The following is a 10,396-nucleotide window of genomic DNA, read 5'->3' as shown; positions in this document are numbered from 1 at the left end:
GGATTGTGGTCTGGTATAAGTGTCCTCTTAGGCATCCTGGAACTGGTTCGAACAAGGATAAGGGTCCAGGTGTCCTCTATAAGTCACTTATTCCTTGAAGTCAGGAGGTCTTGGTACCAAGATGTCCAGCACCCGTGGGCTGGAATACGCACATGATGGCTTCATGAGGTCATTCTCACCCAGTCCTTCCTTAGATGTTATATCCTGTGCTGGATGACTTCCAAAGAAATCATTAACTCCTTGTCCTTTACAAGGAGGACACACATTATTTGCACTAAAGAGACATGTAAAGTAGGGGTGCAAGTCCCAGCAAGAATAGAAGCAGGACAAGGAGCAAAAGTCAGATTTTGATGGAGCTCTTCAGCTTCCCTATCCCAGAAGGAGGAAGGAATGGCCAGCCTGGGAACACACTGGGCTGTGGGAAGGCAGAGAGGGAAGCCAAGGGATAAAATGTGGCCTGGTTCATGGGCAAACACGGGTCATGTTGAAAGTTGAGGTTGGTTGGTTATGAGGTTCTTTCTCCCTTCTCGCCACACCCTGATTCTCTCAGCACAGGATCCTGGGACCAGCGCCAGAAAGCCTCCCCTGTCTTCCTGCCCTGAGTGACAGATTTGACCCTGTCACTTCCCTGTTTAAAACCCTCCGCGGGTTCCTCATCACTGACAAGATGGCATTTAAACTCCTCTGGTCCAGGCAGGCTCTCAAGGTTTGGCCTCATCTGCTTACATCCCCGGATTCATTCTCCATCCCCAACCCCAGAATCCTCATCCCACATCTGCCCACAAGCCTGGCAGCCAGCCCGGCTGGATCCCCAAACCGCCTGCCTTCTCCCACTTCTCTTCCTGTCATCGCTACTCCCCACTGCCCCCCTTCTGTCTTTGTCTGAGGGCACAAAAGGCAGCTTCCCCCCACTCCAAACCCAGGGACAACTTAGTCTCTAACTTCCCACATCGCAGGGCATCCTGCCCTGTCCCTCTCATTTCCCATTTCTCTGCTAGTTAAGTTCCACTGACTTTGGGCTCCTTGATTTTTTTCTCCGTTTTTATGGTCCAAGGGCATAGTATATTGCTTGGCACGGTGGCATATATTCAAACTCTCATGGAAAGTATTTCAAGCCATCAGTGGTGGGACTACTGGGGAGGGAGTCGGGGATGAAACTGGAACGGGTAGAGAGTGCAGTTTCCTCAGTGTGTGTGGTGTGTGTGTGTGGTGTGAGTGGTACGTGTGTGTTTGGTGAATGTGTGCATGTGAGTATGAGAGTGTGCGTGGTGTGCTGGAATGTGTGTGAGTGTGTAATATGTGTGGTACATGTGTGAGTGTGTAGTATCTGAGTATGTGATGTGGTATGTGTGTGTGTGTATGGTGTGTAAGTATATGGTGTGTGTGTGATATCTGAGCGTGTGGTGTGTATATGGTGTGTAAGTATATGGTGTGTGTGATATCTGAGCGTGTGCTGTATGCTGTGTAAGTATATGGTGTGTGTGATATCTGAGCGTGTGCTGTGTGTATGGTGTGTGAGTATATGGTGTGTGTGTGATATCTGAGCGTGTGGTGTGTGTATGGTGTGTAAGTATTTGGTGTGTGTGATATCTGAGCATGTGGTGTGTGTATGGTGTGTAAGTATTTGGTGTATGTGTGTGTGAGTTGTGTCTGAGTGTGCGGCGTGTGTGGTGTGTATGTGGTGTGTGTGCATGTATGAGTGTCTGAGTGTGTGGTATGTGTGTATGGTTCTGTGTGTGTGTGCGTGAGTGCTCTATCCACAGACACATGATGAATTTGGTGTAGCACCTGAGCCCCAACTGTCCCTCGTGAGCGTAGAGCATCAGCACGTGGCTGCTTTCGAAGGCCTGGTAACTGAGAGGGCGTGTAATGCTACGGAGGCCTCAGAACCCTGTTAGGCCATCGGCCTCACTGATGGCCGGTTACGTGGCCATCAGCAAGTCCTTGAAATTCTCTTCAAGAATCCAACTGGAGGGAACAGCATGGGCAAAGACAGAGGTACAAAGAGCAGACCCAAGGTCAAGAAAATGTTCACACACAAGCAGAATATTTTTCTCTTTCCATTATTCCATTCCATTATTTTTATTGCTAATAATGGTAATATTAAACAAAATTTTAAAGCTCTTTTAACTTTACTTACATCAGAAATTCTGGCGTGTGTGTGTGGGGGGGGCGAGGATCGGCATTATTTTTTTTTAAATGATAAAACAAGAAGAATTAGAATAAATAAAAATAAATAAGCTAGTAAAGATAAAGAAAAACCACTCCGGTGATGCCAGGGGGTATCCAAGGTTGAGGACCACCACCTGGAACCACCACGTCTGCCTGAGCTGCGGGCAGAGCAGTCGAGCCTTTTCCAGGTGAGACAGCTCTCCTGGCCTCCCCACTGCAGCCCCAGAGCCGGCCACTGCCCCACAGGCAGAGGACATACTGGGGGGCCCATTTATCAAGTCTCAAAGAGATGGCACTCAGGGCTTAAAGGGAATAGGACTTAAATTATAGCTGGAGAAAATTGGGCTAGGTCAACCGAAGTGGGCCAAGGCCCCAAAGAGGGTCCCCAGTGAATATCCGGGGACAGACCTGCTGTGACCAGAGCCTGAGAAACTCTCACAGGAGGATTGCTGGGAGCTGTGGGGCTCTGGGGTAGCAAATGGCGTTCCCAGAAAACTGAACACACAGGCTTGGGAAGGCTGGCTGTGGACTGCCGGGGCAGTGGGCCAGGAGCCCGCGTGGCCGCTCACTGACCTCTGAACGCAGCAGGTCACCCTTCCTGCCGAGCCACAGCCTCCTTGTCTGGGACAGGAGGGAGGTTGGTGAGCCCGCCCTGGGTTCCGTCACAGCTGCCAGGGCAGAAGACCCCCCCTGGCCACTCTGGGAGCGAGGGTGTTGGCATTCACTGCTGGGTGGCCTTATTTGTGTCCCTCAGAGTTGAGGAGGCAACCTAGACCCCGGGGCTCCCAGCCACTGCTCAGGCTGAAGACTGTGCACCAGCTAGAGAAGGGGAGGGATGGGTTGGGGGGCGGGGAGATGGGCCTCGTGAATGAAACCTGCCTTGGGAGGGGGCAGGAGAGAGTGGGAGGAAGGGAAGAGGGTGGGGTGGGCACAGAGGGAGGAAAATGCAGCCTCATCTGCTTGTTTGTGTTTCTTGGATTTAAGATGCTGACTTCTAGCATGTTTTTAAATCCATCAGACGTGAAAGGCTGATTTGAGTAGATCTGCAGAGTGAAGCTGGTAATTTCACTTGCCGCAGCAGAGAGCGAAGACGCAGCACCTCTCCCCAGGCCAGGCCAGCTGCGGAGGCGTGGGGAGACCTTCACGCCAGGTGCCTTCTACTCCCGGACAGTGGGAGCAGCCTGGAGGAGGAGGTGGCGGAAAGATAAAAAGATACAGAAGATGGGAAAGGGAGGGAAAAGTGGGGCAGAAGTGGGGCAGGGTAGAAAGTGGAGAAGGGTGAATGGTAAGACTCAGAAATGGACTGGCTCAACATTCTCCTGGTCCAGGGACAGTTCCCAGTCAACTCATCCAGACTCCCCGGCACGCCTTACACTGTATACTTTGACGTCAGTCTCAGTTCAAAACAATCCCAGACTCTCAGGGTTGGTGGGGTAGAGGTAGAGGCAATCCTGGGAGCAGAGTGTTCAACATCTGCTTGAATACCTCTAGTATCAGGGAGCTCAGTATCTGGTGAGACAGCCTGTTCCATTGCTGGGCAGTGATTACGGGGACAAACTTCCTTAGGATAGGTTGCAATCCCCATGCTCTGTGCTGGCTGGCCCTAATCTGGCCTGTTGAGTCCCTCAGAACAATGTAATGCCCAAGTCAGAGTCAGCCCTTCATCACAGAACACAGTATTTGGGTCCTCTCTACTCCAGTCCTCCTATGCTAGTTCCTAGTGTCCTTACCATAAACGATTACAGCATAAATCTTGCTAAACCAAAGTATTTCTGGATGCTAATGAGTGTGTTTCCCACTGTAGGCAATGCAACAAAATTTCAGGAATAACAAAAGACTTTTGCCATTCATTTTTTTGTGTCATTCAACACACTCTTATTGAGTCCACACTCTGGGACCAGGTTAGCCCCTCCTGTGGACATAGAGGATATGGAAGTCCTGTCTCCAGGAGCTTATCTACAAGGAATAGAGCCAAATTCCTAAAGAGAAGGGTGTGCAGAGGCAGAAGTGCTAGGAGAATCCAGGGTGAGGTGGGGCTGGTTGAGGCCCTTAAGGGAAGGGGACCCGGGGGATTGTGGTCATGGTATTTTTATGGAATTCTACTGTATACTTGTGGGTTTCTAGGTATTTCTTCCCCTTGAGTACACTGAAGCATTGAGGGCATTAAGTAAGCCTGTCTTCCTTTCTGCTCCCTTATCTCTGATAAAACCTGAGAGAAATGTCTTAGACCCTCAGTAGTTGGGCATTGAAGAGAATCAATCCTATATTCATTCATGGAACATAATTGTTTGTGAAAGTGTTTTCTGAAAAAAAGGTATTATGGTAAAATATACAAAATGTAAAGTTTGCAATTTTAACCATTTACAAATGTACAATTCAGTGACATTGAGTACAGTCACAATATTGTGTGCAACCATCACTCCCTTCCAACTCCAGAGCTTTTCACCATCCCAAAATGAAAGAGTCTGTAAACCATATATGTAAAGGTGGTTTGATTAGGAGTGCACTATCTGAAGTCTTGACTGGGCAACAAAACTACACATCCACACCTAGCATCTATTATGTAAATAGAAAAATGAATGAGACCAGAACCCTGCCAGTGAGAACCTTGTAGTCTGTGATGCTGGGCTCCTGTCCCATTTCAAGGCAGAGTGGAAAGATACAAAGCATTCTTAGACAGAAGTCTGTAGCTTGAAGGAATGCAAGTTTTCCTTATTCTACTAGCCCAGAGAAATAGGAGATGCTCTTACTTAAGGCCCCAGCTTCTCCTGGTTACCAAGAAGTGTGGGACTTTCTTTCTTCCTTATTTTGTTTTGGTCTTTTGCACAGGGAGACAGATGATGTAATAACTAACATTTGTCTAGAGGCTTTCAGTTGTCTAAACCCTTTCCCCAGAGTTCTTGTTTGACCTTCACACTAGCAGACAGTAGGACAGAGAACACTATTTTACAGATTTGGAAGCTAGGCTCAGAGCACCAAGAAGTTCCAGCTTTTGCCTAAAGCCACACAACTTGTGTGCAGGTTCTTATTCTGAACAGATCGTTAGGGGTTAGAGAAAACATCTGGGAGAGGCACAGTCTGGGTAAAGATGGTCGGTTCCATACCAGGAAGGAAGAGAACCAGGTAAAGAAGCATCTTTTATGCACAGAGGCATGGAGCCCAAGTGAGATTGAGTTGTTGAGCCACCCGAGGGTAATGGATTGCTACTAGCAACAGCTGGGGAGGCTGCAGGGTGATGAGATGGAATGCTTTGATGGGCATCACACTGTCTGAAATGCAATTGAATCACAGCAGCTGGAATGTTCTCAGCACTCTGTTTTTTTTTTTTTTTACATTGATTTTTTTTTAATTCTTATGTTAATCCCCATACATTACATCATTAGTTTTAGATGAAGTGTTCCATGATTCATTGTTTGTGCATAACACCCAGTGCTCCATGCAGAATGTGCCCTCCTCAATACCCACCACCAGGCTAACCCATCCTCCCACCCCCCTCCCCTCTAGAACCCTGTTTGTTTTTCAGAGTCCATCGTCTCTCATGGTTCGTCTACCCCTCCGATTTCCCCCGCTTCATTCTTCCCCTCCCGCTACCTTCTTCTTCTTCTTCTTTTTTTTTCTTAACATATATTGCATTATTTGTTTCAGAGGTACAGATCTGAGATTCAACAGTCTTGCACAATTCACAGCGCTTACCAGAGCACATACCCTCCCCAGTGTCTATCACCCAGTCACCCCATCCTTCCCACCCCACCCCCCACTCCAGCAACCCTCAGTTTGTTTCCTGAGATTAAGAATTCCTCATATCAGTGAGATCATATGATACATGTCTTTCTCTGTTTGACTTATTTCACTCAACATAATACCCTCCAGTTCCATCCACGTCGTTGCAAATGGCAAGATCTCATTCCTTTTGATGGTTGCATAATATTCCATTGTATATATATACCACCTCTTCTTTATCCATTCATCTGTCGATGGACATCTTGGCTCTTTCCAGTTTGGCTATTGTGGACATTGCTGCTATAAACATCGGGGTGCACGTACCCCTTCGGATCCCTACTTTTGTATCTTTGGGGTAAATACCCAGTAAGCACTCTGTTTTAAGAGCCAGAAGCAGCAGCTCATTTTGAACCAGTGAGGCAACCCCATGGGTCTACCAGACCACAGGGACCCAGTCATCTAGCCTCTGGGAACTGGGGCTCCAATGGAGTGGCTCACCAAGTGCTGGGCCTGTTCTTGAGAAATGATGCTCTGTTCTCAACTGTTCCTACAAGGCAAACATTGTTTGCCAGACACTGTGCCAAGCATGAGGCAGAGATGAATGCTCAGGAGTTCAGTCCAGTGCATTTCACTCATTACAGCCCTGTGGGCACTGTGTACAAATAAGCACAATATAATATCATTACAGAATGGCCTTGGGGAGCCTATGGACTGGATGTTAAATCATATCCTGACACTCTGTCCTTGACCTGGTGCTACACATGCTCAAAGAATTCTACTTCCATGGTCATCTTACTCAGCTGCATTATGAGGCTCCTTGAGCTCTACCTGTTTCAATTCCAAGTTAAAAAAATCCCATTCCTTCTGTCCATGTTCTTTGGGCATTTTTGCTTAGTAGTGCAGAGTTTTTATGGGTAGTATTTACTTTTATAGGTCAGATGGATCCAGTCATAATTCATTATGATGGCACATACCTCACTGGCCCTAAGAGTCCTCATTTGCTGGGCGGGGAGTCTCCTGGTGCTATGTTAAGAGCTTGCAAGTACCACTTCTGAATCAGAGCCAAAGTGCTGATGAAATTCCAGCCCTGACAGAGGGGTCCATTCTTGGACTTGACTCTGTCCTGCCCCAAGATGATAAATGAACACAACCTCACCAAATGCTTCTCAGTGTCTACATTGATTTCAGGTTCTCATCCAAGCACCATATGGTTTCCCAACCCCCATCATTTCCAGGAAGGTTCTTCGAAGTAGGGCACTTCACTGAAACTGGCTCCACTGAATTGTGTGAAAGTTGGAGTTATGATGTTCTTTGTTACTGTTACTGCTGATAATTAACATATTTATTAATAAGGATATTAATGGAGTTAGGAAGTGGGGGAGGTTTAGAAAGACCCTACATCATGTCAACCATCACCATCTCTACCCCTCTCACCCTGACACACACACACCCAGATAAGAAGGGAAGAAATAAGTGATAAAGTAAAATCCTATAGACTTTGACTGAACTTGGTTGGGAATTGTGTAGCCAATTTCTTTCCCCCCAAATAACAAGAGGAGAGGTGACAGTGCTCCTAAGCCCAGTCAGCAAGAGGTTACTTAAATCTTTGTGTCTGTATGTTCGTGTACTGTGATTTCATTATTTTGAAGTAATTAGACACTTCTGATCTGTAGTATTCCCCTACCTATCCCTTCTGAGTGAAATTTTGTGGAATGTCTGGCTTCTTGGCAGGAAAGGGAACACTGCCTGAGGATTTCTGGCCTTCTTTCACTTCCTCAAGGAGGTGGACATATCCTTGGGCAGCTCATCTCCAGCAGGATATCCAGAAGCTCAAGGTGGAGGGGATGGTTCTCAGACCTGAAAGATTTCTGAGTTTCATATCCCTCCTTCAATCCAAAAGACAGGAAAGGCTTTAGGGAGGAGGTTAGAGGTGGGGCTAAGGCATAAGACAAGTCCTGGAAATGTGTGAAGTGTGAGGAAGGAAGCAAGGACTGGCAAGCAGAACTTGATTTGTGCACAGTACAGATGGCTAGCAATGTGAGGTCTTTGAAACTTTAAACCAGCTATTTTAAATATGTTCAAAGACCTAAAGGAAGCCATGTCTAATGAACTAAAGGAAAGTCTGAGAACAATGTCCCACCAAATAGAGAGAATCAATAAAGATATAAAAATTATAAAAGGGACCAAACAGAAATTCTGGAATTGAAAAGTACAAGAATGGAAATGAAAATTTCACTAGAAGTTCCCAATACCATATTTGAGCAGGCAGAATAAAGAATCAGTGAACTTGAAGATGGGGCTGTTGAGATTATCCAGTCTGGGGAACACAAAAAATAATGGAGAAAAATGAACAAAACCTCAGAAACCTGTGGGCACCATCAAGCATGCCAACATGTACATCACAGGAGTTCTAGAAGGAAAGGAGAGGGAGAAAAGGATATAAAGAATATTTAAGGAAATAATGACTAAAACCTCCCCAAATTTGATGAAATCCATCGATCTACACATCCAAGAAGCTCAACAAACTCCAAGTAGGATAAACTCAAAGAGGTCTACAGCTAGATACATCAAAATCAAACTGTTGAAAGCCAAAGACAAAGAATTTTGAGAGCAGCAAGAGAGAAGTAACTCATCACATACAAAAGGGCCTCAATAAGATTAACAGCTAATTTCTCATCAGAAACCATGGGGCCAGAAACAGTGGATGGTATATTCAAAGTAGCAAGGGGAAAATAACCCTGTCAACCAAAAGTTCAATATCTGACAAAACTATCTTTCAAAACTGAAAGATAAATCAAGACATTTTCATATAAACAAAACTGAGAGGGGTGGTCTTTAGCAGACCTTCCCTACAAGAAATACTGGTGAAGTGAAAGACACTAGATAGTAACTTGAATCAACATGAAGAAATAAAGAGCACTGGTAAAAGTAATTACATAATTAAATGTAGGAAATAGTATGAATCCATTTTTTTGTTTATAACTTCTTTTAAAATCTGATTTCAAAGAGAACTGCATAAAAGCAATAACAACAAATCTATGTTCATGGGAAGAAAATGTATAAAGATGTAATTTGTGACAATAACAACATACAAGAGAGGGGAATGGAATGATATAGGAGGAATGTTTTGTGTAGTACTGAAATTAAATTGGTATTGATCCAAACTAGATTGTTATAAACTGAGATATTAAGGGTTACTTCCAGGGCACTAACCAAGAAAATAAGTTAAAAAATATATAATAAATGAAATAACAAGATAATTAAAATAGTACACTAGAAAATAACTAAGACAAAAGAAGGCAGTAGTGGAGAAATAGAGTACAAAAAGACTTATGAAATATAGAAAAGAAACAGCAAAATGGCCGACATAAATCTTACTTTACCCAATATGTTAAATGTAAACAGAGTAAACTTTCCAATGAAAAGGCAGAGATTGGAAGAATATATTAAAAAATATGATCATACTATATGTTGTCTACGAGAGACTCAGTTTAGATTTAAAAGTATAAATGGGGAGAAAGTACAAGAATGGAAAATGTTATAGCAATAGCAACCAAAAGAGAGCTGGAGTTCCTCTACTAATATCAGACAAAATAGACTTTAAGACAAAAATTGTTACCAAAGGCAAGAAGGACACCTTATAATGATAAAGGGTCAATTCATAAAGAAGACATAACAATTATAAACATATATGAACCCAGAGATAGAGTCCCAAAATACTTGAAGCAAACCACCTTTGGAGAAGGCAGCTCTGTCCTAAATAGTTGACCCCCATGACCACTAGGGATTTATTCCCTTGAGCTAGAGTTTTGCCTCCTTTAAAATTCTTTGTTAAAGTAGACATATAGACCTTAAACCACCATTTGCATTAATACCTTAGCTGAAATTGGTTTAAGATCCTTTGGGGCATTGACTGCTAGTGACAGAGACAAAGGGTTGAGCTATTTTTTTTTAAAAAGATTTTATTTATTTATTTGAGAGAGAGAGAATGAGAGACAGAGAGCATGAGAGGGAGGAGGGTCAGAGGGAGAAGCAGACTCCCTGCCGAGCAGGGAGCCCGATGCGGGACTCGATCCTGGGACTCCAGGATCGTGACCTGAGCCGAAGGCAGTCGCTTAACCAACTGAGCCACCCAGGCGCCCGGGTTGAGCTATTTTTGATAGAACATTCAGGTGTGGCTTGGAATGGGCCCAGGGGGTAGAGTAGGGAAGAGGGGAGTCCAAGATTGGGTGGAAGTGTTAAGAACAGAGAAAGAGTACAGGATGGAGAGAGGTAGAAGAAAGCTAGTGTATCACAGAGGAACAGAAAAGAACCCAAACAGACTGTCAACTAAGATAAAAGCTAGACAAGCAACAAAACAGCTGGGGCAGGGTGTCTGGGTGGCTCAGTCAGTTAAATCATCCAACTCTCAGTTTTGGCTCAGGTCGTGATCTCAGGTTGTGAGATCGAGCCCCGCATCAGGCTACATGCTCAGTGTGGAGTCTGCTTGAGTTTCTCTCTCCCT

This window comes from Neomonachus schauinslandi, chromosome 5 (assembly GCF_002201575.2).
Source record: "Neomonachus schauinslandi chromosome 5, ASM220157v2, whole genome shotgun sequence".
NCBI lineage: Eukaryota > Metazoa > Chordata > Mammalia > Carnivora > Phocidae > Neomonachus > Neomonachus schauinslandi.
This window is presented reverse-complemented; position numbering follows the sequence as displayed.